The sequence below is a fragment of the Sciurus carolinensis genome, chromosome 2 (genome assembly GCF_902686445.1).
Source record: "Sciurus carolinensis chromosome 2, mSciCar1.2, whole genome shotgun sequence".
NCBI classification, from domain to species: domain Eukaryota; kingdom Metazoa; phylum Chordata; class Mammalia; order Rodentia; family Sciuridae; genus Sciurus; species Sciurus carolinensis.
The window spans coordinates 52713143-52740989 of record NC_062214.1 but is presented as its reverse complement, the minus strand read 5'-3'; positions in this window follow the sequence as shown (position 1 = coordinate 52740989).

Below are 27847 nucleotides of genomic sequence, written 5' to 3'. Positions count from 1 at the left end.
TAAGTCTGCGTTAAAACCATTTTGCTCCCTCCTGTTCAGATACCACTGATGGAGCAAGTTGGTTGAAAAAAACTATTTTAAGTTAGATAGGAAAAAGAGAAAGAAAGGTGGGGTGTCTTATGAAAATCAAGGAAGGTCAGTAGGGTAGAGGAAACGGATTGGGGGAGGGTAAAGCAGAGGGAAAGGAAATACTGGGGAATGACATTGGCCAAATTATATTGTTATAGTGTGTGTGTGTATGAATATGTAACAACAAATCCCACCAATATGTACAATATAATGCACCAATAACATATGGAAAAAAGCTTAATTTAAGGGGAGAAATATTTAATACTGAATTTTATTGATATATAATTTACATATCAATGAATTCCTCCATTTTAGCATACAAGTCACAGACTTTGAATATATTTATAGAATTGTGGCACCATAGACATAATCTAATTTTAGAACATTTATATCACCTTCTTTCCCCAACCCCCTCCCCAGTCCATTTGCAGTGATTTCCCTTCCTCACCCCTAACCCCAGGTAACCACAACATCCACCTTCTGTCTCTGTAGATTTGCCTTTTCTGGGCATTTTATACAAATGGAATCATATGATAGGTGGTCTTCTGCATCTGGCTTCTTTCACTTAGCCTAATGTCTTTGAAGTTCAGTGCTAATGGCTTTTATTATATTGCAAAACCCTTTGGAATGGCCAAACTGTCCCAGAAGACTACACAATCTACTGTGCGCATGCCAAGTGTACTTGTAGAGTATACCCTGCATAGACATGTACCCTGAATTAATGTGAGAATTCTCTTTAGGGTCCAGTTATGAGGTGTGAGGGGCAGTCTTTCAAGGACATATGTATATAAAACATCTCAATTGGTAGTTGCTTTTGTTTTAGAGAGAAAAATCCACAACATGCAATTGAAATGACAGACCAAGACCACATAACTGAAAAATACAGTGCTTTTTTTCTTGTTTTTTTGTTTTTTTATTGTAAACAAATGGGATACATGTTGTTTCTCTGTTTGTACATGGAGTAAAGGCATACCATTTGTGTAATCATAAATTTACATAGGGTAATGTTGTTTGATCCATTCTGTTATTTTTTTGCTTCCCCCCCACCCCTCCCACCCCTCTTTTCCCTCTATACAGTCCTTCCTTCCTCCATTCTTGCCACCCTCCCTAACCCTAAACCTAACCCTAACCCTAACACTAACCCCTCCCACCCCCCATTATGTGTCACCATCAGCGAGATCATTCATCCTTTGGTTTTTTGAGATTGGCTTATCTCACTTAGCATGATATTCTCCAATTTCATCCATTTGCCTGCAAATGCCATAATTTTATCATTCTTTATGGCGGAGTAATGTTCCATTGTATATATATACCACAGTTTCTTTATCCATTCATCAATTGAAGGACATCTAGGTTGGTTCCACAATCTGGCTATTGTGAATTGAGCAGCTATGAACATTGATGTGGCTAATACAGTGCTTTTAAACTCTCTCCTTTTTATATAATCAGATGAGATTATTATATTTTAAAACTGAATAGACTTTTCAGTATTTTAATACCAAAATGGTATGCTCATGTGGAAAGTTTATTTAATATTAACTAATATAGTTATAACTAATGTATAGTTATATAATTAGATATATAGAGAGTTATGTAATTAGAACTAATTTTATGTTAACTAATATCCATCATTAAGGAAGAGAGAAAGAGAAACAAAGCCAGAATGGAAGGTCAAAGGCTAGCAAAAGTTGTTTTGTTTTTTCTCTGTGCTAGAGATCAAACCCAGAACCTTTCTTGCACATTGAGACGCTGTCTCCCTATGTTGCCCAGGCCAGAACTAAATTTGCAATGCTCCTGCCTCAGCCTCCCACAGAGTAGCCCAGATTACAGGTGTGTGCCTCCTCACCCAGCCAAAGGCAAGCAAGGAAGCCAGGTGGCAGGGTGTGGGGTGTCGGGTAGAGACAGTTAGTGGTGTGACAGGGAACTGTGGGGGATGGGCATAAAAGTGAATAACCTGCCTATCCTTGTCCCAGTTCTATTTACAGCAGATGGTGATGACAATGTAACTTTTTGACTGTTCTTCCATTCCATCACTGGCATGTTCACCATGGTGTCCTGGCAAGAACTCTTCTATCTGAGGGTATAGTAGGGCAGTGGTTCTCAGCCCTGGCTGCACACTGGAATCATCTGGGGTAGCCTTGAAACTCTCCCCTTGCCAAGGCTCAATCCTAAATCAGTTACATTAAAGTCTTTGGAGCTAGGATCCAGGCATAAATATTTTTGAAAGTCTCTCCAGGCGATTTTAATGTAGGGGCCAGGACTGGGAAATAGAGAGCTAGATAGAGCACAGCTTATCAAATTTGTATGTGCATAAAAATAACCTGAAGATCTTGTTAATCTGTAGATTCTCATTCAACAGGTCTAGGGTGGGACTGAGCATTTGTTTTATATCAAGCTCCCAAAAATGTTGATGCCATTGGCCCTCAGAACATACTTTGAAAGGTGAAGAGCTGAAGGAACTCCAAATTTAGGGCCTGACATGGGATGTTCTTCTGTGGTTCTACTACTGTGGCTCTTAATCTACTTCTGTGGTTCTCAAAGTGTGATCCCAAGCCAGTGGCATTAGCATCTTCTGAAACCTTATTAGAATTGTAAATTCTAGGCTCTACTCCAGATTATTAAATCATTAACTCTGGGGACAGGGTCCAGCAATTCGTGTTTTAACAAGTCCTCCAGGTGGTCACATTCAAACTTGAGAGTCATTGATCTACTTATATGTCCTAAAATTGCCTTGCCTCTGTATGTGTTTCTATATATGGCACCCCTTCTCACTGTTTACCTGTTCATCCGCAGCTCCCCATCAACTCCTATCATCCTCCCAAACTCATCTTTCCTCTAACATCTTCTACCCAGTGTCATGCTGAAAAGTTAACAACCAGCTTTCCAGAGTCCTGATTTATGGGCTTACTGATTCTAGGGTGCAAATATTGCCCATCATGGACCAATTTCAAGCCATGGACATGAAGATGCTAAAAGCAGAGTTGGGAAGAGATGTACACGTACTAGCAGCTCTTGCTGACTGGTTCCAGCACACCATTACTCTATTCTATGTTAGCTGGCCGTATTAAACATACTGTTTAGCAGTATGTCTGTCTTCTGGCAAGATAGTAAACTCCTGAAGGCTGGTTCCATGTCATTCCTCTCTGCTCTCCACCATCTCTACAACAGGACCTACACATCAAAGGTCCTTCACACATCTTTACTGAGTTGAGTCCAACTTTGTTGTGATAATATCATATACCCATGCCTACATACATGATTGTACTTCTCCAAATGAAAATTGTTCAATAGCAAGGTAACTATTTTAGCTTTAAAAAAATTTAAATTTAGATTGCATATAATAAAATGTACCTTCTAACTTTTAGTTCCAGGATGTGGGCAGCACATGCTGAAGTTAATTCAGATGGTGTCCGTTAGTGACCTTATGAATTAGAAGTACTGCTTTTGTTCAGTTTGAAAGTGCTCACAGAAGTAGAAGCCTGTAGAAAGTGGCCTCACGTTGGGGAGGGAGCTGAGAGCTCAGGGAAGTGGGCTCACTATTCGCCCACTATCACCTGTAAAGGAGATGACTAACTCTGAAGATTGATTTTTAAATTACAGTTAGGTCTCCTGATTTCCTTTAACCTGAGAAGAAAGAATGAATTCAGAAATGTTTCTCTCTCTTTTTAAAATGGTCTCTATTTTATGGTAAAGGGTTAAGTTCCTAATATGCCCTAAAGAGTCAAGGGCTTGTCTTGGCATCTTGTCCTCCTTCCTCCTGATGAATTGCCTGACACCTCCCTGATCCTGCAGCTCTTTTCTTTAGAAAATAACATTTGGTTCTGGTCATGGCAGAACCCCAGGCTTTGCTGATTTAGGGCCATAAGGAATGTGACAGCAAATTCAAATACTTTCGTATCTATAAAAGCATGAGTCTTGAAATACAAATGTTAACATAAAACACTCAGCGTTGGCTCTTTATGTGCAATGGAGTTTCTTTAATCATCAGTGGTTCAGTTAGTACTTATCTCTAATTCTTTTTTGGAACTTCAAACCTTGAATTCAGTTATAATTTTCTGTATTGCTAGACAATGGTAAGACTGAACTGTAATTTCAGGGTTCAGATTTCAATGGATTAGCTTTACAGTATAAACAATTAGGAAACTGATACTTTTTCTCTAATCTTGCATTTCAATGATCATGACATTGAATCTGTAGAATTTGTCAATGCATTGTACAGTGTTATTTTAAAATACAAATAACTACGTCAATACGAGAGATCATTTAAAAAAGACTCTCCAAGAAGCTTAAATATTTTTGGCAAGTGGGAGGTGAGAGTTCAGGGTAACTATTCCGCTTGCAAATTCAAAAACATAAATTAGGGTAATTGTTTTAGAAAATACTTAGAGAAGGAGATGTGCTGATAAGTTTGAGCTCTAATTAAGCAGCTTCTTTTTAAGCTCATGGTATAATTTACCTCCAAATACTTTTCCTTTTTGCTAGTCAGCACTGACACAGATCCAGCTCTTTCAAGATCTTTTGTATTATGCCTTCATTTAGGTTTTAACATTAGGAAAAGTGTAAGAATAAATGATAGCTTTGAATTTAGACAAATAATTTCAGAAATGTTTTTATTCATTTCAAGTCTCCTGAGCATGTCAAAATGAAGGTAACAACTGAATTAATTCTTTTACCTACAAAAACCAGCTCAGGGCTCCCATAGCTCACTCACTGGTTTGTCATTTCCTCAGTCTCAGATTCCGGAGGGCTTTTCTTTCTTCTCTCCCTCACATTCCATAACCAGACAATCAAATTCTGCCAACTATTGCTGGTAATGTGTCCAGAATCTATCTTCTTTTTGTTTGTCTGTTTGTTCTACACTTGAGAGTACATCAATATCACCTGGGGAATTTTCTTAAAAATGTACAATTTATTCCAAGGGTCTCACCTCCAAGTTTCTGATTCAGGCTGTTGGAGGTGGGCACTAAGAAATCTTCATTTCTAAACAAGGCAATCAGGTGATTTTGAGGACACTTCTTAAGAGGGTGAGCAATAGGATCCAGCTTAAGAGGGAGGAAGCATATTCCAGGAAGGCAGGCCAGTAGGTGAAAGCCCTGGGCAGGAAAGAGTGGGTAAGGAGGCTGGGGAGCAGCCAGGGAGAATGAAGCCATGGGGACCAACATGTGGGTCCTTCCAGGTTTAGAGAAACGACACTGCTTCGGAGGTAGAATTTGAAGTTCCCAGAGTCTCAGTTGAAAATGCCAGTTGAAAGCCTGGAATGAGGGTCAATGTGACTGAGGAGAGAGATATGAACTGGATCTGATCTTAGCTTTCTTGGAAAGAGTCTGTTGATCGAGATGAGAGAAGGAACCAAGAGATAGAAACCCATTTGAACAGTGATCAGGAAGATGAGCCAGCAAGAGAGACAAGAGGAAGAAGGGAAAGTGCTTTGGAGACCTAGAGAAAGAGAATTTAGGAAAAGAGGAAGGTATTGATTATGTTAGTCACTGTAGCATTTCCTGCACCCTAAACAAAGCAGATAGTAAATATTTTCTGAACTGAATGGGAATGCTGCCCAGACCAGAGAAGGTAAGAACTATGAATGGAGAGGTTATGCTTCCATTCGTGACTTGGCAAGGAAGCTTCAGTGAAGGGGTATTGGACAGAGCATAGTTGTCAAGGAGGAACTAAGTGGTGGGGACAAGTATAGATAATGAATAAATATCACTGAACAAGGTAAGGGGAAAGATGGGAGGGTAGTTGGATGGGAAGCAAGGCAGGTAGTGTGAAGATGGGGGAGTGGGAAAGAAGAAGAAATGAAAGCTAGTCTACTTTTCCTTGAATAAGTGACTTCATCCTATCTGTGGTACAGTGGCTTCCCTGTCCTCTCTTGGATTGTTCAAAGTGTTACCTTCAGATGTTCCTTTTTCAAGAAACATTTCCTTTTCCATACAGCCATAGTTAAGTCTATTCTCCAAAGTGTTTAGCATCTGCTTTCCTGACTCTAGGGATTCGAGTACCATAGGTGCTACTGAGCAAGGTGCCTCGTCTGCACTGTCAAACATGATCCCTAAGGTAGGTCTTATGTCACTCCCTGATGAGGACACTGACCTTCAGCGACCCTCAGCTGAGAAGTGGTCAAGCTGGGATCCAAGTTTAGCTCTGTCTGACTCAGACACCTCCTTACTCCACCCAGGCTGCCTTTGCTTTAACTGTATAAATTCCAAATGATATGACCACTTTCCCCCCAGAGTTCCTGACCTTTCTACATTCCAGACAGTTTCTTCCTAATTGAGGTGTAGCTTCTTCAGTCACTGAAGGCAAAGCCCTTACAATTCTGCCCCAGCCTCCCCCTCCTCCCCTCCCTCCCTTCACAAACCACACAGAATCCATGACAGAAGCTGCTCACCTCCCAGAACCACATGTCTGCCCTCCCCTGCGCTGTGCCATCTGCCGCCTCTGTCTCACAATGCAGAACCAGTCTGAGCCAGCCTCGTGTGTGGTCCAGCAACTAGTCAGAGACCCACTTCAAGCTTAGAGATTCACATCTACTTAGTACTCTTGTCTAAGCATTAGGCACAGTGGTGGGCGTCTGGTATGGTATCTCATTTAAACCACCCAGTGCTGCAAGCTAGATACTGTCATGTCCCTTGCACATAAGAAGTAACTGTGCCTCAGATGACTTCTAAAGAAACCTACTAGGGGAGGGGTGTTGGACCTTGGAGTCATCTAGGCCTACCTGCATTTTAAGACCACCTTATTGCCCTATCTGCCAGCACATGGATGAAGTCACAACAGCAGACTCTTTAGGCTCAGAGCTGGGATATTACAGGAAGGATTCCAAGAGGAACAACCAGGATAAGGAACTGGTTAAGAGAATCTGTCACTATTTTTCATGTTTTAATGAGAATTTTGTGATTTAAGTGATAAATCTATTAAATCCCAACATTCTCAATAGTAATTCTCATATGAGTATTTAGCCAATTAGAGATCTGTAAAAATAGATGTCCAGTTGGAGATGTGATAGGTGTTTTCACTGCCAGACACACTTGAACCTATGACCAGAAAACTCGAGATGAATTGAGAAGAGAAGTGAAACAACTGGAGAGGAGAGAATGTTCAGATCAATACAACTGATCTCCCAGGTACCCCTTCGCCTGGCTTATGCTATAATTAGAGCAGAACTGTATGGCTCACAGTCTCTGCAGGTGCCAAAATTCAATGAAGGTGCAGTTTTGAGGGGATGAAAAGTGTGCTCCTGTCCCTTTCTTCTGGGGGGTGGGTACCACCATCGTTGGGCCTGGGACTCCTGCCTGATGCAGAATCTCTACCTGCCAGGCATGCTGCTGTCCCAGGATGGGACCCCAGTCTCCTGATATTTCCACCAGCCTGGCAGCCTCCTTTCAGAGCCTGCAGCACATTAGGTAGGGTGGGAGTGGTGGGCATGGTCAGAAGGAATCCTCCATTTTCTCCACCCATGCTGCCAGGAAGACATGGAGTTGAGTCATGTCATGCCTTGTGCTTAATTGAGAATGAATTCCCAAAGATTTCCCTGGCTGGTAGACTCCCTCTGTATTTTAAAATGGGAAGCAGAGGTAAATTTATAAAGTTTATGAGGCTTTAAAAATGTCTAGGCAGTAAAGGGGTTCCTCAGGAATCCACTAGGCTATGTGCATTAAGGGACCTTGGAAAGCCCCAAGACACCCTCTCTTTTCCAGTAATTCTATAGTTACAACACTGAACACTCAGCCCCTGAGGTCTGGGATCTCAACCTGAGGTTCATGACACATTGCTGTGGACCTTCAGAGGGTCTATGAGGCCCCTCTGAATGTATGTAATATTTTGTCAGTCTGTATATTATATGCATTTTTTCCATCCCTGTCATCAGATTATCAAAGGATCCCAAATGCCACTTGTGTCTCTGAGTCCCTGAACAGGTAGGAACATTGGAGAGGGGAGGGGGGAAACTTTCAAATGGCTTTTGGATTTGAAATCAGAGTGTGATGTTCTGTTGTTCTGCCTTCATGCTATTGGAAGGTTGTTGATAAGCTGATTTTACTTCTTGTGGTTTAGGTACCTAGTGGTGGGGAGCAATAAAAGACAGCCAGATGCCTTGAGAAATCTTACTCTCTTTTCCCTCTCACAGTTGTTTCTTCAAAGATTTGTCTACCTTGGATTCTCTCCACTTCTGGTTCCCCATTCATCTTGAAACTCACAGTCATCCAACCTCTCCTCTCCTTTCCTACTGAAAGCACCCCTCCCCCAGAGTAGCACTGACCTCTGTCTTAAATATCCTTAAGATGCTTTTCAACTCCTGCCTTATTTGACTTGATTGTGGTTCTTTATATGGACTTAAATAATTAATCTTCATCTATCTTAGTGAAACTAAGTTCTGTCTATAACAGTGTTAGCTATCGTTAATATACTCACTAGGAAACGCAAGAAATTTTAACTGCAGATTCTGACACTGCTAGATAAGCTTGATATCAACATTTATATATTCCTTAAATATTATTGAGGGCCTACTGGATGCCCATCACTGCTCTGGATCCATATACAATGATGAACCAACAAGGAAGCTTTCTATGTGCTGAAGGAAAGAAACAAGTGAGGTCCAGAAGCTCTTAGGAGAATTACTCTGTGGTTAGGATTTCAGTTGCTTCTACTAAAACTACATTATTCATCTGGGTTGGTCTAGGGTCCCTGGAGAGTTTAGTCCTTCACAGAGTTAAGATAATCAAAGAGTACTTTCCCATTACACACACACTCACATACACACAAACACACACAGTTAGTAGCCATTGCAAAGTCAGGCTAAAGTGATCAGCAGAGCAGCAATTTTCTAAAGTGGGGACAGGGATATAAGGTGTATGTATATATGTATGTATGTGTATATATGTGAGAAATTTGACCTTAAGTACTAAATAATTAAAAAATACAGTATAGTTGCATCTCTACTTGTGAGTTTTTGATCTGGTAGGGAGAGAAGGTTGAACATGTAGCCACACAGGTATGAAGGATAACTAATCAAGGCAATAACAAATGAAAAAGGGACTTTCCTGTTGCCTTGAAATGGCAGTTAAGTGAATAAGTAGTTCAATCTTGAGAGAATCTATGGGATCTCCAGCTAGAGTGGTCACTACCTGCAAGGTTTGCTGGGAGGTTCAAGGACAAATCCCATTCCCAGAGACCCACCTCCTCCTCTATCCCTCAATAGAAGAATCCATGAGAAGGGTGCTGACCTTAAGGGCAGTGTGGTATTCATGGGATACCTTCCTTTCTTCATGTGGAAGGGGAGGCTGTGCCTCCCCACAACCAAGTGATGGAGATTGTAGAGATCACAGTAAAGGGAAGAGACCGGCTTCTGGAATTCCTAGGACTGAGCTGTAGAAATTATAGGTGGCACGTAGGGAGGGGAAGGAGGGCCCAGGAGTACAGGTGGTAAGAGTCCCTGGAGGGGTATCCTGGAACTCTTAGAACTTGAAGTGTCACCCTTGTGTCTTCAGTTCTTATAAATGCAATTTTCAAAGTCCTCATTATCCTAAGATCCCATTCCAAGGCCACTTGCCACGAGGCCACTTTATACTGTGACTGGAGTACTGTAGTGGGAACTGTGTAACATGGCAGCCCTTCCCCTTGTACCAGTTAGGATATGTTCAGCTGGCTAACAGTAAATTTGCCAACAGCTTAACCCAAAATGCTATGTAAATAACATTTACTTAAGAAGTCTAGGGCTAACTGGTTCTAGGACTGGTACAGCTCATCCATGCCATCAAGGACCCAGGCTCTTTCTGTTTTTAACACACTCCCATCCTCAGCATGTTAGATTTTTGTCCATTGCTTGTCTCCTTGGGGTGCCACGGGGTTGCTGCAGCTCCAGCTATCATATCTTGACACCAGTGGCCCAAGGTAAAAGGAGAAAGCAGAGACCAAAACCTATATCTTTTAACTGAGAAGAACTGTGCTCTAGAATTTATGTTTCACAGTGACCAAAACAAAGGAGAGCTGGACTGCTCTGAATGATTTAGGTCAATCATTATGCTTGTTCTAAGGTCAATGATGCACTGAGGTCTTTTTAAATCAGTAAATAGGCTGAGTAGGCAATAACCAGAGTCTCTTTCATCTTCAGTGGTTTTCTACACCAATTTAGAACATGGGTCCTTTTATGTATTCCTTCTTTCCTGAATTCAAAGAATATTCACAGGATGATTTTTACACCAGGCTACATGACTAGTGCTGGAATTATTGGTCAATCTCTTTAACCACACAATCAGGATTCTTTTCTTGTTCCTGTCTCTTCTAGCACCTCCCTGCCAGCTCTAATTTCAGACGAGCTCCCTTATTTGTCTCCTTGTCTCTCACTTTCAATCAGAACATTGTTGATTGACCCATTAAAGCATTAGATTATCAGCCTAATAACTGTATTCTTGAAATATTCTCATCAATGCTTATGCTTTTCTCTGGTAGGTTCCTCTCCCATGCCATATTCCAAATGTCTCCTATCTCATCCACTCAGACTCCACTCTTCCTGTCTTATCATATATTTTCTATTTCCTTCCTCTGGCAAATAATGGCCATGAATATAGTACTCCTGCCTTTCCCCCCACCACACACAGGCTTAGTTATGATAACTTCACTTACCATCACCAATAGTTACTCTCTTTTTTACCCTTTTGCCCTCTTTAAACCTATGTCACTTCCTCATTATGCTGTCAATGACACTATCCCTAACATTTATTAAGTATCTGACCCTCGACTGAGAATTTAACATGAATTTATCAATTTATCTTCATAGTAAATTAGGAGGAGGGCATGGTGTCCATTTGGTAGACAAGAAATCCAGTGTAGGTAAGTAACTTGCCCAGTGTTTATGCCAGGGTGGAGCTGGCATTCAAGCCCAGATCTGCCCAAAACTTAATGAAGTTCTGCTTCTAAGCATTGGGTGAAAGTGCCTTGGACTCACCCAGCCCCTGTCATTTGTGTCCTCCCTGATGCACACACACATCCACTCCCCATACAATTCACTCCACTGATGACATCTGTGTCATGTCTGTTTTTTTCCCACTGACTGGGAGTGTCCATGGGGCAGAGATTCTGTCTGATTCATAGTGTCCTCCCCAATGCCTGCCATTTCTGCTGCATGGAAACTATCAGTGGGGTTTTATGAATGAGGAGGAGTGATACCTGTGCTGAGGAGCCAGGAAATCCAGGAGTGAGAACCCAGCCCAGAAACAAACTCTTCTCCTGAGACCCCTCCCCTCATACTCCTGGGGAAGTCACACCTGGCCCTCTGCCCTGGCAAAGGAATCCAGTCACAGCCTCATCTCCTAGGGTACATCCTGCCTGAGCAGGTCCTGAGCCCAAGTTCCAGAGTTGCAGGGAGCCACCTAGTCCGGAGTGAGGGTGGGGGATGAGCCCTCATGCATGCTCAGAATCCTCTGGTGTCACTGTATAAGTATCCACCCCATCCTCTGGCCTCCTTAGAGTTATCTCGACCCTAAACCTTCTCTGGAGTCTTTCCCCTCCCTTCGCTGACATAGGAAGCCTACCTGTCTACATCCTTGTTCACAACTCTGTCCAGGGACCAAGTCATGCAGGGCTCTGGAATTTGGGCATGAGGGACAGAAGCTACCTTTAGGGCCACATGGGGTGGGTACCCACAAGAAGAATGGAGGAAGGAGCTGGACAAGCAGAGCCTGATACTGCCAGGTCAGTCTCTGGATACTGCAAGGAGCTTAAGCCTCAAGACTCAAAATATGCACCCTGTGTCTTCTGGGACCTGCCCATTGTGGCTTTCATTGGCCCTGGGATGGGACATTGTGCTTTGGGATTAAGCCCCGGGCGGACTGGCGCGCCCCAGCACTGTCAGCATTAGGTCATCTTGCCAGTAGGCATGTCCTGTCCCTTAAACACTGACTAGAGACCGTCCCCGCCCTCTGCCCAGTCCTTAGGCTCCCAGACTCACCAAATATCCTGGCAGTCACTGCCAGGTAGTGCCAAGGCCCTGCCTCCAGTCTCTCCACTGCAGACGTGGAACTGGTATTCACCAACACTGGCAGAAAGGACAGGGATGTCACATCTTCGGGCACGTTCAGAGGCAGGTGATCTTGGTACCAAATAAGCCTGCTCTCCTGAGCAGGAGTCATACTATGTCCCATTGTAGTTCTACTCTTCCAGTGTTTGGCAGAATTGTTGCAGAAACTGGAATCTGGAGAAACTAAAACTGTTATCCAAAGGGTGCCCTGGGGACCAACCTGAGGAAAACAGAGCTTCCTTTGAGATGAGGAGGCTTCTTCACACAGCAAAATCTAAACAAATTCGAAGATGCAATTAGCAGGTGAATCCTAGGCTAAGAATGTGGGTATTCACCACAAAATCTGTCTCTCCCTAGTCAGATGATGAAAATCCCTGATTGCTGGGGTGTGAGCTGGCGTGGGAAGTTCTGGGTGCTCCTCTCCGTTTCCAGTGTCCTCTGCACACAACAGGAACTCAATCAACCATTGTCTACAGTTTTATTGGGGGAGACTAGTCACAGGATTTCCCCTAGGGCTTGTGAGTTACCTTTTCTGCCTACAGGAGGAGAGAGGGGTCTTGAGCCTGTATAGGGGATAGTGGTAGGGGAAAGGAGGGAGGATAAGGTCTCAGGAATAGCAGGCTCAGATGGAAAAGAATTTCAGGGCCCTGTGTGAGGTTCATCAAGACAAAGGCTGAAGGCAGATGTGAGGAGAGTGTTCAAGGGTGGAGTAGTGATCCAGGAGATAACAGGGCCCAGTATCAAAGCACTTGGCACGCTGGACCTCAAGTAGGGGCTACTTAGAGCTCCAGAAGATGATGTCCTGGGGTATGCATCCTGTGTGGGCAGGGCCCTTTGGTCACAATCACAGTCACAGTGGGGAGGCGCCCTCAAGTGGCTTCACTGCAGCAGACCTGAAGGAGAGATGAAGCCAAAGAAGGTGAGTGCCTGACCCACCCTCCTCTTCCCAGAAATAACTTGGCAAGACTTTGGAGAAAGCTAGGAAGAGAGGCTTGCAAATGGATCAAGAACCACTGAAACAGGATGATAATTGATAATATGTTCCCATTTGTACCCACAAGAAAGAGAAATGAGAGACAAATGTAGTATTTAAGAATATGATCCCCCCCCATACTGGTTCTTAAACCCAGGGACACTTTACCAGTGAGCTATATCCCCAGCCCTTTTTATTTTTTATATCGAGTCAGAGTCTCCTTAAGTTGCTTAGGGTCTAGCTAAGTTGCTAAGTTGGTCTCAGACTCACCATCCTCCTGCTTCAGCCTCCTGGATCACTGGAATTATAGGCATGTGCCACCATACCTGGCTAAGAACATATTTTATTCTTCAATTTTTAAATTTATCCCCAAACAAGAGTATTTTAAAAAATACATTTAATGCATTTTCTGATTACAAATCAGTACTTGCTTATGAAAATTTGGACAATATGAAGAAACCAGGATAAGAAAATTAAAAGAATTCCTTCTTAGGGGTAACTACTCCTTACATTATATATTATGAATATTGTTTTGTAATCTACATTATCTGCTTAAAGTGTATCATGAATCTTTTCACATGTCAATAAACATTATTTTACATGATTTTTAATGGTAGTTTAGTATTCCTTTCTGTAGGCCTGCCAAAAATTATTTAACCAACCCTTCTATTAGACATTAAGGTTACAGAACTCTTAAACATAAAATAAGTCTGTGAGCAGCCCTGTAAACAAATTTATGCACACTTACATAATGAATTTCTTAGGATGAATTCTTAGGAAGATAATTGGACCAATGGTGTGCACATTTTAAAGGCTTTTGATATACATTAATAAATTGCCGTCAGCAGGGTTGTTTCAATTTATATTCCCACCTACAAAATCTGGTTCCTATTTCCCCAAACTCTTGCCCAAATTTGGTATTTTCAATTTTTTGTGGTAACATTTAAATTCCCATTCCTTCATTATTAGTAAGGGTAAGTGAAACATCTTTTTCACTCTTCCCATTTCTTCTTATGTATTGCTTATATATATCATTTATTTATTTTAATTGAATGCTTATAATTAGTTATTCTTATTGGGCATTTCCTATTGTTTGTGTTCAGCTCTTTCTCATTAATTCTAGGAATTCTTTATATAATAATATTACTATCCCCCTGGTTGTCATATTATGAAGGCTTCATCTTCGTCTTTTAACTTTAAGCATATATATATATATATATATAAAATATACATATATATATGTATATATATATATATATAAAATATATATATATATATATATATATATATTTTTTTTTTTTTTTTGCCTTATCAAAGTTTTGGATTTTTCTGAAGTTAAAATTGTCAACTTTGGTGTTTACATCAAGAAGGTTTTCTCTATATTGAGAATATAAGTTTCCATTTTACCTCCACTTTTTTTCAAATTATTTCGTTGTGAAAAAATACACAGAACATAAAACTTACCATTAGAACCATCTTTAAATATGTAACCTGTGGTACTTTAACATATTCATGATGTGGTGTAACCATCAACACCACCCATCTTTCTAACTCTTCATTTTGAGACTCTATGCACATAAAACAACAACTCTTATTCTCCCTAACTTCAGGTAACTCCTTTTTGTCTCTCTGATTTTGAGTACTCTTAAATATCTCATATAAGTGGAATCATTCACTCTTTTTGTGATTGGCTTATTTCACTTAGCATAATGTCTTCCAGGTTCATAGTGCCCTCTCTACTTTTATAATTTTCTCATTGACATTTAAACCTTTAATTCTTCTTGCATTTATTTTGATATCTGACATTAGCTAGATACCTAACTTAATTTTTCAACAGTTTGGCCAATTTTCTCAACCATGGTTGTTTTATGAATGTAAAACATTTGCATTTCTTCCTAAATGAATGCCCTTGTGTATCCTTTATTTTTGTATTAATACTTTCATCTCTTATTGATTGAAAAGGACACTATACTTTGAAGCTATAGATCCTTTTTTGTTCATTCATGCTGCAAATGTTTTCCCACAGTTTGCCTTCTAAGAATGAACTCTCATAGCTTTTCTTTTGGCATAGTGAGAATAAAGATTTTCTTTAGTCATATTAGTCTTTTGATTTATGGTTTCTGAATTGGTTCTTGTGCTTAGAATGACCTTTCCTGTGCCAAGATTATATAATTGTCACATATAGTTTGTTCCATTTTCTTCCTTCTTCTTTTACTTTTACCTTCAACTCTGATTTTTCTGTAATGTGTGTTGGTATGTAATATTAGGCAAAAATCTATTTTTTTCCCAAAAGGATTACCCAATGGTTCCCTTATTATTTATTGAAAAATATTTTACTTTCTTATTTGAAATATCACCTTTATCATAAACTAATTTTTAACATGTACTAGATCCTATTTTGCTAATATCCTGCCTCTGCCCTGTTTTTAATTCTGAGATTGCCTCCCTGCCAAACCCCAGTCCTGGATGAATATAATTCTCCCATCTCCTTGCTCCTCCTCTCTGGCTACTGAGAGCTGCTGGGGAAATTCAGTTCCATAGTTGGTGCTGATCCAAACTCACATTCAAGGTCACTCTCAGCTGGATCTTCAATTTGGCCTAGCAACTCCCAGTTCCATAATAGCCATTTCAATACTCTACCTCATCACGTGCAAGTAACCTCACATGTACTTAAGGAAAAAAACTAGTATTTCTGTTGGAACTTTCTCAATTTCCACCCACCTGCTAACCTTCCCTCCTTGAAGAACAATAATCACCAATGTTTACTGAGTGTTTACTCTAGGCCAGACACTGATTTAACCACTTCGTATGTGGTTCATGCTCACAACATCCTGATAAGTAGAACCTCAGGTAACAGAAAAAGAAACTGAGACCAACTTATGTAATTTGCCCAAAGTCTCACTACTAAAGACTGAAAACTGAGATTTAAATTCTGAAAGTGTCTTTAGAGCCCAAGTTCTTGACCACTCCTATGTATTATTTCTTTCAGCCCTTCTGTATTTTATTAAACTAGTTTTGATCTTTGTTCTTTGATGTGGTGGTAGAATAACTCATTTCTTCATTCAACTGTTCCTGGTCTCTTCTTGTAGGAACTATGTCAGGAACTATGTAGGGACCTAACAGGAAACAAAACCAGGCATGGTCTCTGTCCTTCTAAAGTTAATGATCCATTTAGGTTGACAGAAATTGACCAAAGAATCACACCAATGAACACAAAAATCACATCCCAAATAAATGTTCTAAAGGGGAATGAACAGCAAAGAGTTAGGGATAAGAGTGTTGTGGGGTGACCAATAGAGCTGAGATCAAAGAATGAGGGGGAGTTTATTAGGCAAAGGCAGTGCCATAGAAGGACTCTATGAATACTCAGGGAAAAGTGGGGAGAAATTTCTAGGCAGATCTTCACAGACACAGGACCCCTCTGGTGTTTCCACCCATGCTCAGTCTATAGCTGCTTAGATCTGCGTAAGGACCTTGGATTTAAATGATGTGAAAAGGAAAGGGGCGAGTGTTCCATTCACTAGTAACTGCAGCTCTTCTACCCCATGACCTGCCCTGCCCATACATATATGATACCAAAATGACAGCATTTAACCACAATCTCTCTGGACTTTCTGAATGTTAACAACTCTTGTTGGAAGAGTCATTACAATGCTCTGGAGGGAAGAGGGATGTCAGTTTAAGGGGCAGAACTGGTTCTCACTTGTGGTTGTGGAGGACCCTCCTTTGCCCTGCCTGTTTTCAGATGAAGGGACTTGCATCAGCAGGATAATTCCAGCCACCAGCTCCACCCCTACTTTTTTCTTGAGGGTGCAGTGGGGTTATCTGATTGGAAACTGACATACATTGGTTCACATTTCTCAACTGGGAGGAGCTAATCTATCAAGAGCTTGTTGCCTTCCTCTTTTCTTCTCACCTGAAGAAAGATATAAGCCTGCCATCCCTAGTGAGTATGTGTCCTTATCCTGCATGAACTGTCCCAAGTTCTGGCCAGAGCAACACAGAGGGGCATACGCAGGGAATGCATTCCCCTCTGGTCATGAATTTAAGAATATATTCTCTAATCAGTTTGTCAATAATAGAATTAATGGGTTAAAACTTTTTCCTTCTAGTTCATGTATCTTATATTTGTCAGTTGGTTCTGTACTTGGGAGAGCAAAAAAAAAGAGTATGTATGTATCGATCCCTCTAAAACCTGGAGGATGGCACTGTGAGGTTTTAGATGCTAAATCAACTTCTTGAACTCTAATGCAGGTGGAGACATATTAGAACTCAAGAGTCAATGCCAGCTCCTCCCCCATTCCCTTGCTTGGGTGGATTTGGGGAAGCTGAATAGGAAACTTGGAGATCTCAGTTCCAAGTGTCAACATTATGTCTGAAACTAATTTCTAGGGCACATAAAATTTCAAACATAGGAATAATATTCATTACCACCACATAGACATTCTACCCATTATCCATAATTTTGGAACATCCATACCTCTCTAGCCCTCCTTCAGTTCAGGTACACGGGAGCTAGTATCTGTGGCTAATCTTCCAGAATTCACATTAGTTCCAAAGGTTCCAAACTTTGGTGCCTCTGCTGCACCCCCAGTGTATCGTTCCTGCCCAGTTAACCAAAGGTGTGACACAGTTGGTCACTCAGTTACTGAGGTATAGAAAGATCCTTCCCTCACCACAAGCAGACACCCACCTAGTCCTGCCTTAGCATTGGTCAGCACACCCTAGAGTTCTTACAGCAGAGAGGCTGTGGTGGCGGGGCAGCCCTGGATACAGTCACTCCCCTGGCACAGCAAGGCATGGTACCTGGATAGAATCTAATGAGAAGGAAATAGGCACAGGACACCGAGTTCTGTTCTCCTGACTGGAGTCACCAGGTAGAGGCAGGGGTGCCAGTTGGGTAGCAGGTAGGGATAGCACAAAAACCTTGAAAGGAACTGGTTCCTACCATTTTCTTTGGGCCTCTTTACAACTCTACATTTTGGCGACTTTGTTGTCTATGGGAGAGAGTGAGAGGGGAGGTAAAGATGACTGACAGATGCTTGGGAAGAAACTATCCATGTAGAAGTAGATTCTTGATGATTTTTAAAATTTTGTGCTGGTATAGCTGGTCAGAGTATGTATACAACAGCAATAATGACTGGCAGTTTTGAGTGTGCTCAGTATCATGCTAAGTCTTAAGTCCTGGATAGCTTTTGTTGCAGAAAAGGGAAGGAAGGAAGGCTGAGGTTTAGCTGAAAATATACTTTCAGAAGGAATAATGCTGGCCACTGTCTCAGAGCAGCCTGCCACTAACACTGTATAAATGTTCTAACATTCATCAATCTGAGGTTGCATGAGGGAAGGGGCTCTGGGGGATGTCAGGCAGGGACATACGATTGGAGGCCACATAGGGGGCAATTAAAGGCTGTTCTCAGTCTGCCAGACCTGCGTTTAGCCTTCCTGGGGGTTCTGAGCTCCTCCTCCATTCTGTGACCTCCCAGATGGAACCAAGGGGCCCACTGGTTGTGACGTCTCTCCTTGTCTTGCTACAGAAGCACTCCCATCTCAGAGGAATCTTCTGGAGGATTCCAGGACCCCCCATGCTAGTCCTAATTTGCCAACGTGGACTTGGGAAGTATGGCGTTTACTGAAGTTATCTTGACACCTCCCTTACTGTGACTGCTGAGGCCTTCTGATAACCCCCAGATTCCCACAGGTCTCCCTGAATTCTTTCTTGTTAGAAAAACAACCCCCTTCCTGCTCTGGAGGAACTATGACCTGGCACTTCTGGAACCATAACAAGCACACTCAGGTTCAAATTCAGGTTCAGCATTCAGCTCATCCTCTCAGTCAGAGAGGATAAAAGAGCCAAGACAGAGGGAAAATGTCCATGTGAGCAGTCATATCTTTGCTTATCTTTATTTATTTTAAAAATAGTTATCTTGGATCCTAGAGCTTACATTTTTTTACTTTGCTGCAGGACTCTGGCGTGGACCCTGGTGCACAAAGTACACATAGTGGGGAGGTGGCCTTCAGAAGTGGAAAGTCATCCTAAGGGATTTAAGGCAAAGGTAAGTCCATTGGCCTTCTGAGACCTTAATCATCATTTATGGCTGGGATGCTGACATGTCTGAGAAACAGCAGAGCTGCTGCCACCAAACAAGTCTAAATTTTTAAGCAAATAGGGCATTGCTGTGAAAGTGTTAAACACTGGGCAAATTAAGTGAATTGTTAAATGTCCACTATCACAGGCCTTAGAGGAACCTCTTCTTCCTTCTGTTTGCTCCCCAGGCCCTATTTGGTCCTTTATGTGATATGTATTTCTTTGGGGTGGAAGCTTTCTTAATGCCCAAAGGGTCTGAGTATCCATTTTAGCTTCTTGAATTTAGAGTTAAAGATGTACTGTGCTTTCTCAGGGGTAATCTTTGGTGGGGATGTTTACCTTGCCTGTGAAATGTTTGGAGGCATGAAATGCTCCCCAGGTCAACTGGTCCTGTCCCTTTTCTAGGAAAGGAATCCCTTCTGGATAAGTTCTCTTCAAGGTCAAGAAAGAAAAATCAATTCTAATGATGAAGAAAGTCAACTGATATAAAACATATTTTGAATTAAAGACAATAACTCTTACTATTATAAAAAAGCAATTAATAACATCTTTTCAAAGAAATAAAAATCTTTTTTTCACAATTAAAAGCAAAAACAAAAACAAAATAGTTCAAACAATGAAGAGATTTATTGACTCTTAATCTTGAAAACCAGAAGTAGTGCAGTGGGTTTCAAGGCTGGTTAGGTTCAATAGCTTAGTGAGGAAATAAAGAAGAGTGTCTCTTGTTTTCTCTATGTTCTGACTGCATTCTCTCTGAAAGTTCATGGAGGCAAAATGACTGCAGCAGTCCCTGGTCTCACATATGCACACCATGCTCTCCCGAAGATGAGAAAACATCTTTCCCTAGAGTACTCTCAGAAAGATGAGCAAGCATGTAAAATTTTCACAATCTTCTCATCTTATGGCCCAGAGAACTGAATTGTGTTACATGTCCACTGGGGAGGTCTATGGGTGGATTGGATTAGGTGACCACTGTGCAAAGGATTTGTGACTGTTCCAATTAGCTTAGACCAAAAAGAACTCCTAATTGAAACGGTCAAATCACATGGCTGCAACACAGTGGAAAGTAGGTAAGGAGTGGGTGTGGAGGACATTACCACACCCTCCCTGGCATTCTTGGCAGGTGGTTACCTATTGATGAATCCCATTGGAAAGCATATCATATGGAGGCAGCCTATGCTGTGGCAGACTGGAACTGACCTTAGCACGGTCCCTTTCTGTGTGAGATAGCAGATGCATTAGGAATCTGCTCCCATCTCTGCCTCACAGTTTAAAACCAGTTCTTCCTTCAAGAACTGGCTGGTCTTCCTTTTGAACAGAGGAGGGAGTGAGATACTATTTTCAAGGAGCAAGGCAAATGAGTTGATTGTCTTTCCCTCCCTGTCTTCTTCAGGGCTCCAGGTCAAGCAGGCCATTCTTGGAGGAGTGTCTTAGCCTAGCATCTGTGATGAGGAGAGGAATATTAATGATATCTACAAAGAGATGGGGGAAGAGATGCTTAAGATATTTGCCTTAGGATATTTGTGTCTCCAGCACAGGTTATCTCTTTCCATGTGGTGTGACTTGCTCAGGTCAATGTGTGGGAGGGAGCTCCTCTCCAAGACCCAATTTAGAATATATGACATTGTGGTGTGTTTGAAGATGATAAATTACCAGGTGAGGTGTCACCTGGTCCCAGTGTGTGTGTTATGAGTGGAATATCTTTTAAACACCATAAGACTATAATTTCAGTGACAAAATATGCCACTTCTTGCCCCAAACATCAACAAACTGACCTCGATGTATATTTTACCCCTAGGCCAATGCCAAACAATGCAATGAAGTCACTAAAAATAATGATAATATATGAAATGTTATTCCAATCCTTACTCCTCATTTCTTGTTTATGCTTAATTCATTGGAAGAAACTTCTTAAATTGGTAACAATGGCAACTGTCAGGCAGTAAACCCCATGAGAGCAGAAGTCATTGTTATGTAACTTTGTATCCCAGCATCTATCACCTGGAACATAAGAGATTCTCAATAATTGCTGGAGGGAGAAAGAAAAGAATGAAAGAAGGAAATAGAGAATTTCTTATTTTGTTGCTTTGCTTAGAGGAACTACTTCTAGTTTTTTGTCATTTAACATAATCTTGACTTTTGTTTTAAAGTGAGCACTCTTTAATTTGCTAAAAAGTACTTTTGTCACTATTTAGTATTATTTCTTTAAAGATACTCCTTTGATTTTGTAGGAATTGACAGAGTAAAGTAAAGCACCTGGGCTTTCCCTCCCATTTTTCTATTAAATGTCCACTAAGATATGCAAATATGAAAAAAAAATCTCCCCCAGCTTCAGGAACTCGGGATAAGAATTAAGCATGTGTCAGAACCTGGGAGGAGCTGGTACTAAATACAGCTGCAATGGAGCTGGATTAACAGCTAATTCCTCTGTGCCTTTTAGTGTCAAAGAACACTGACTAAGTGAGAAACAGCTTTGGCTGGTCCCCACCAGCGGCCCCCACCTTACTACTTTGCCAGCAGCACTCACCAGGCCTCTCTTAGCAGTGCCTGGCTTCCAGCTTCCCTGCAGCACATAAATGGCTATCCCTGCCAGAGAAAGGGAGGTAAGCCTGGGAGGTGGGGGGAAAGGCTGTTCTGCTGTAGACCATGTCAGGGCTACGATAAAGGAGGACAGCAAAATCCCTCCTAGAACTTCCTTACAGTCTCATGCACAAGCAGGACTTACAATATACAACAGTGTTCTGTTTTCTTGACCCATGTTTTCTGAAACAATATTCATCCTTTCAAGCAGGGAATATCTCCCTGGCCATGCTGTATAGGAACTCTTTGATCTGCACAGAGAACTGAGATGGCGGCCTGTGTGGTAAAAAGAACATGGAGATTGCCCTTAATCTCAGGTTCAAAGGAGCTTAATCAGTACCCACAATGCACAAGGGAACTCTCCTGAGGAGCCAATGATATTCCAAGTACACTAGGTATTCCATACTGTGACACTCCTTCCTAAAAGATGGTATATCAGCTGGGTACAGTGGCACATGCCTGTTGTCCTAGGGACTCAGGAGGCTGATGCAGGAGGGGAGCAATTTTGAGGCCGGCCTCAACAATTTAGTGAGGCCCTAAGAAACTTAGTGAGATTCTGTCTCAAAACAAAAATAAAAAGAGTTTGGATATGTAGCCCAGTGGTAAAGAGTCTCTGGGCTCAATTTCTAATTACTGCCACCCTCCCAAAAAAAGTACACCAGAAAACAGGGTAGACATGGGCAGCATTAGAAAAATCACATGACCCTGAAGACTGACATAAAAGACTTTCTTTGAAGTACATCTACTATAGTAGAATTTAAGGTGCAAGGGGGTAGACTCTTTCTAACATTGTTTTATCTCAGTTCCTAGAATTGGGTTTGATATCTCTTAATCACTTAATAAACATGTTTTGAAGAAAGAGGGCCAGACAGACACAATTCACTAAAGTACCTGTTTTGTATTTTTAATAAATTGAAAGCAATCATTTTCTCTATTAAAAGAAAGATCAGGCCATGTAGTCGGGTGTGGTAGCACACACCTCCCAATGACTCCCGAGGCTAAGGTAGGAGGATCATAAGTTCAAGACTAGCCTGGGCAACCTAGTGAGGCCCTGTCTCAAAAAAGGGGGTGGGACTGGGATGTAGCTTAGTGGTAGAGTACCCCCAGTAGTTAAAAAAATTCAGGCCATGTAATGTTTGAAAAAGTCCAATCTTTGGAGCCACAAAGTTGTCCCTCTTAAACCATGATGTTAAAATGTGGGGTTTGATTCAGTAACTTTGGGATGAGGCCTGAGATTCTGCACTTCTAACAAGTTTCCATGGGGAACTTCTGAACTTACCCTCTGAACAGGGAGGATTTAAAAATCTTGGAAGTAGCTGTGTGGGAGGTAATTATTTCTGTTTCCACCTCTCACACCAGGATGGGCAACTGACATCCCATGAGATACAGAAAGAGCAAAATATGGACCAGAGGGAAGTCGATTATTTTAGATCTTAAAAAGCTTACATACAGAAAACAGTGAATATTTTGATTCAAATTCAAAGGAAATGATTTTCTTGGGCAGCCTTGCTATTCAGAAACAAAAACTTTTCATTGTACTTTGATTAAAGGTAAGTCACTTTCTTAATCTAGACCTATCCACCGAACAGCTGGACAAATCCCAGTTTGGAAAATTGTTGCCAAATGTTGTAGAATCTCCCTTGCCATAGTGGTTCTACAATTTGGTTGGAATTCTGTTCGTGGGACAGATGGATGTTTTGGGAAATTACTTTGCTTCACTGAACATTACAGACCCTGAGACTCGTGCGTGATTATTACCAAAACCACTGCTAATGAACACTTTTCCAAATTATGACTCATTCCCCTGAGCTGACTCTTCACAGCGTCTGCTTAGCCATACTCGTCCTGATCACTCCTTTTGTCATCTGACTTGCAGACGGGTGCCTGATCTCCTTTGATATACTGTACATGACATCCTAACAAACCCTTCTCTTTAATCAAAGGAATCAGACATATGCCACCGTCAGAAGTTGGGGTGGGGCGAACACAGAGCAGATGTGTTCCTGCAGGTCAGATGGAATGAATGGATTTGGAACATACACTTGGCATAATCTTTAAAATCAACCCTAGGATCTAGTTTTAAAATAAAACCTCACATTTTTCACAGGGCAGAGACATTGTAGCCAGTAAATTTTAGCAACAACAGGAAAGCAAAAGTCCTGAGATAACTTTTTGTAAGTCTACTTCAGGGTCTAGTATTTATGTGCAGAAATTCTTGAACTGGAGAGTCTCATCTTTCTAGATTTCTGAAGAAAAAAGCACTTCCACATTCAAATACCAAAACAATATATGAATTTTAAAGCAGTTTTGTGAATAAAGACAAATACACAACTTGCCTAATAAGACTTTTAAAAATCATATTGCCAGATGTAACTCTACAATAGGATAGAAATAGGTTTTGGTATTCTTTTTCTAACAATTCAGCAGAGGTATTTTCTTTTGAAAAGGGAGAGATGCTCAACAAATGTCTGTAATGATAGACATGCTCAAGAAGTGCTGAGATGAGATGCAGATGTGGAACCAGAGATTGGACTAATTATCTAGGAAAGTTCCTTTTAATCCTGAGATACCTGAGATGCTGTGTCTGACAAAACCACCCATTTCCTCTACCCAACTCAGGGCAGCTACATGTGGCTGAGGAAGGGCCATGTGTGGTGTGGCTCTATGGGTTTACAGCCCTCCAAAACTTGCTCATTTGGGACCCCCAGTGCTGCCTGCCTGGCCTATTCATCACAGACCCCCACCCTGCCCTGTACCGGTTCTTCCCTAATCCTGCCTTTCCTGGCTGAGGACATCTGCCTCCTTCCAGCCCTTCCCTTTTGGCTCTCAGTGTCAGCTCTGGGAAGGAAGAGACCAATTCAACTTCTGTTCTAGAATTTTTCTCCCTTACCTGCAAAAAGACTCCTTATTTTCATTGTTTTTACCTCTAGACAAATGCAAAGGCTTTATTATTTCTTTTTATAGATTTGAATCCTTGCTCTGCCACTTTCTGTCCAATGACCTTGAAAGAAAGTAGGTTAGTCTTTATAACCCTCTTTGGTGACTTTGTTACTCAATGTGTATTGAGCTTCCACTGCATGTCATACACTGTGCTAAGCTTAGGAGGATGTGGCAGTGAATAAGACACCATCTCTTCTCCCGAGGAACTTATAATCTAGTGGGGAAGGTGGAAATAAACAGGCAATGACAATGGTAGATGAAGGTGAAAGTAGGGTCATTATAGGATACAAGAACACATGTAGGAGGAGCAGCTCCACAGCCTCATCTTGGAGGAGGTATTTTCTGATAAGAATGAAGGACCAGTAAGTGCTAACAGGGTGAAGGATTGGGTGCAGCAGACAAGAGAGAACATGGAGAGTTTGGGGGCTTGCAAGTTGTTCTTCATTGCTCTTCATGGCTACAACTTGGAATTAAGGAGGGAGTGTGAAAGGGGATAAAGGGAGAAGGTGAGAAATGAGAATTGGAGACAATCAGAAACGAAAGCACAAAGTCTTATAAGCTTTGACATGAGGAATTTTTAACTTGAATGATCTTGAAGGAAATAAGAGGTTTTATTCTTCCCCTTGTCCATCCTGCCTCAGCAAGACGGTCAGCTTCCAGAGTCTCCACCTTCTCTATACGCCTTGACACCTCCTCTAGTTGATTCCAACCCACACAAACCAAAATCTGGTTTCTTTGGCCCAGGTGAGAGATGATGCTGTTCTGAACTAAAGCCATGGCCATGGACCTAGAGAAAAGTGGGTCATCTGAGTGCTAAGAAGACAGAATCTTCCCATGTAGAATAGAGCACATGTAGAATACAGAGATGTAGAATACAGAGATGAGCCAACATGGAAGTTATGGGTCCTCTGAGGAGACCAAAATTGACCCAAGAAATTTAAAGTTGCAAGAGTGACAAGTGCTATGAAGGTTTTGCCCTGCTACATCAAACCTGGTATAATCGGAGCCTTTAATGGGAAGAGAAGTCCTAGTGAAGAGGGCCAGGCAGGGTTTTCCTGGGAAAGTTATGTTCAAGCTGAAACCTAAAAATGAGTAGCAGTCCTTTTTGCTTAAAAGGGAAGAGGTGTCCATTCTGATCTAGGAGCACAATGAATGAAGAGTGGGTGGGGCATGAGGGACTTGGGAGAAGAGCTGAAAAAGTGGAATGCAGGGAGGGACTCTTGGGCAAGACTAGGCTGGAGAGAACAAAGGGGAAACTGTCAGTCTTCATGGGCCTCATGAAGGAGTTTCATCTTCCTCCAAGGTTCAAGAAGTCCCAGAGTGTGTTTAAATAGGCAATGTGGTGGAGAAATTTTGTTTTTTGGGAGGCATACTTTGCTCCTATGCGGACACTAATCTACTTGAATGACAGGTAAATGACCTATGAGTTGAACAATTTTCCAGAGACAAAGGACACACCCCTAACTTGGTTGGTAAGGCTGGACTATAGAGTATATGTCATGAAGTTTTGGTAGAAGAAATGGAAAGAGAAGCAGTTGACTCAGAGGGGAGAACGTTTGCTAGGTTCACTTTGTGTTATAGACAAACTAGCTGCTAGGAATATAGTCTTTTTCCTTTCTAAGCAAAATTAAGTGGACCAAGTTTTACCACATGGATGCCTTTCCAGATTACAAAATTATCCCAAAAAATAATTTAAAAAAATGGTTTGCTAATAGAGTAGAATGTGATGTGTGGATTTCCAAACACTACTAAAATAAAAAAAAACCTGTCTGAAATTAAGAAACACCCTGATGATTTAAAAAAGAAAACCCATTCTAAATGGAAAGGAGGAAGCAGAGAAGGAGATACTCTTTTTTAGCTACTCTCAATCAGGAAGTCCCCTTGCTGCTGCTGTTCCTGTCCTGTGTTGGCAGCCATAGGGATTTTCTTGTCAGCATTCCCATGAAGACAAATTCTGAATACTCAATTATTTTGTTTGTAGACAACATGACCCTGATGCTTTGGAATGGGGTGGGGGACCCAACTGTACTCGTTGCAAAAGCCACATACTTTTTCCAGAAGACCACGGTCAATAGTGGGAAATGCCTACTGGCAGGAAGCTTTTAAATTACTAAGACCATTAGATGCAGCAATTGTGATTTGAGCAAACATCTCTTAGAGTCAAAATATGAATGGATAATGGAATCTATGAAAGGAAGGATCAATGAGGCATTGTAATTTGCAAATACAGAGAGATAGGCAGGTGCCTGGGGAGACAGTTGAACACTGGGATTACACCTCACCTAGGTTTTCATAAAAGCTTTGACTTGAGAGTAAACAGATACAAATGGTAGCAGTTATTAAATATTTGAAGTCTTTCATAAAATTTCACTTTAAGACAGTGGTTCTCAACCAGAGGCAATTTTTTTTTGTTTTGCTCATTTTTAAGATAATTTTTTATTTGGTGCATTGTGATTATACACAATAATGGGCTTCATTGTTACACATTTGTACATGCACATAATATAATTTGTTCAATTTAATTCTCCCTTCTTCCCCTTTCCCTTCCCTCCTACATCCCCTTGGTCCTCTTCCTCTAGTCTACTGGTCTCTTTTCTATTTTCATGAGACCCCTCCCTTTTTTTTTCATTTTTTTCTCTCTAGCTTCTGCATGTGAGAGAAAACTTACAACCCAAACCTTGACTATCTGAGTTTGGCTTAGTTTGCTTAACATAATGGTCTCAAGTTCCATCCATTGTCCTGTAACTTACATAATTTCTTTCTTCTTTGTTACTGAGTAAAACTCCATTGGGTATATATACCACATTTTCTTTATCCACTCATCTGTTGATGGACACCTAGGTTGGTTCCACAATTTGGCTATTGTGTATTGTGCTACTATAAACATGAATATGCATATATCACTATAGTATGCTGGCTTTAAGTTTTGGAAAAATACCAAGGAATGGTATAGCTGGGTCCTATGGCATGAACCTGAGACAATTTTTCCCTGGTGGACATCTGGCACTACCTAGAGACATTTTTGATTGCCACAACTGGTGAGGGACGGAGTGCTTCTGGCATCCGGTGGATAGAAGCTAGGGATGCTGCTAAATAGCCTGTGATGGACAGGACCTGGCCACTCCCTGCCACGACAAAGGATTATATGTCAATATAATGTAAACATTATATTATAATATAAACATGT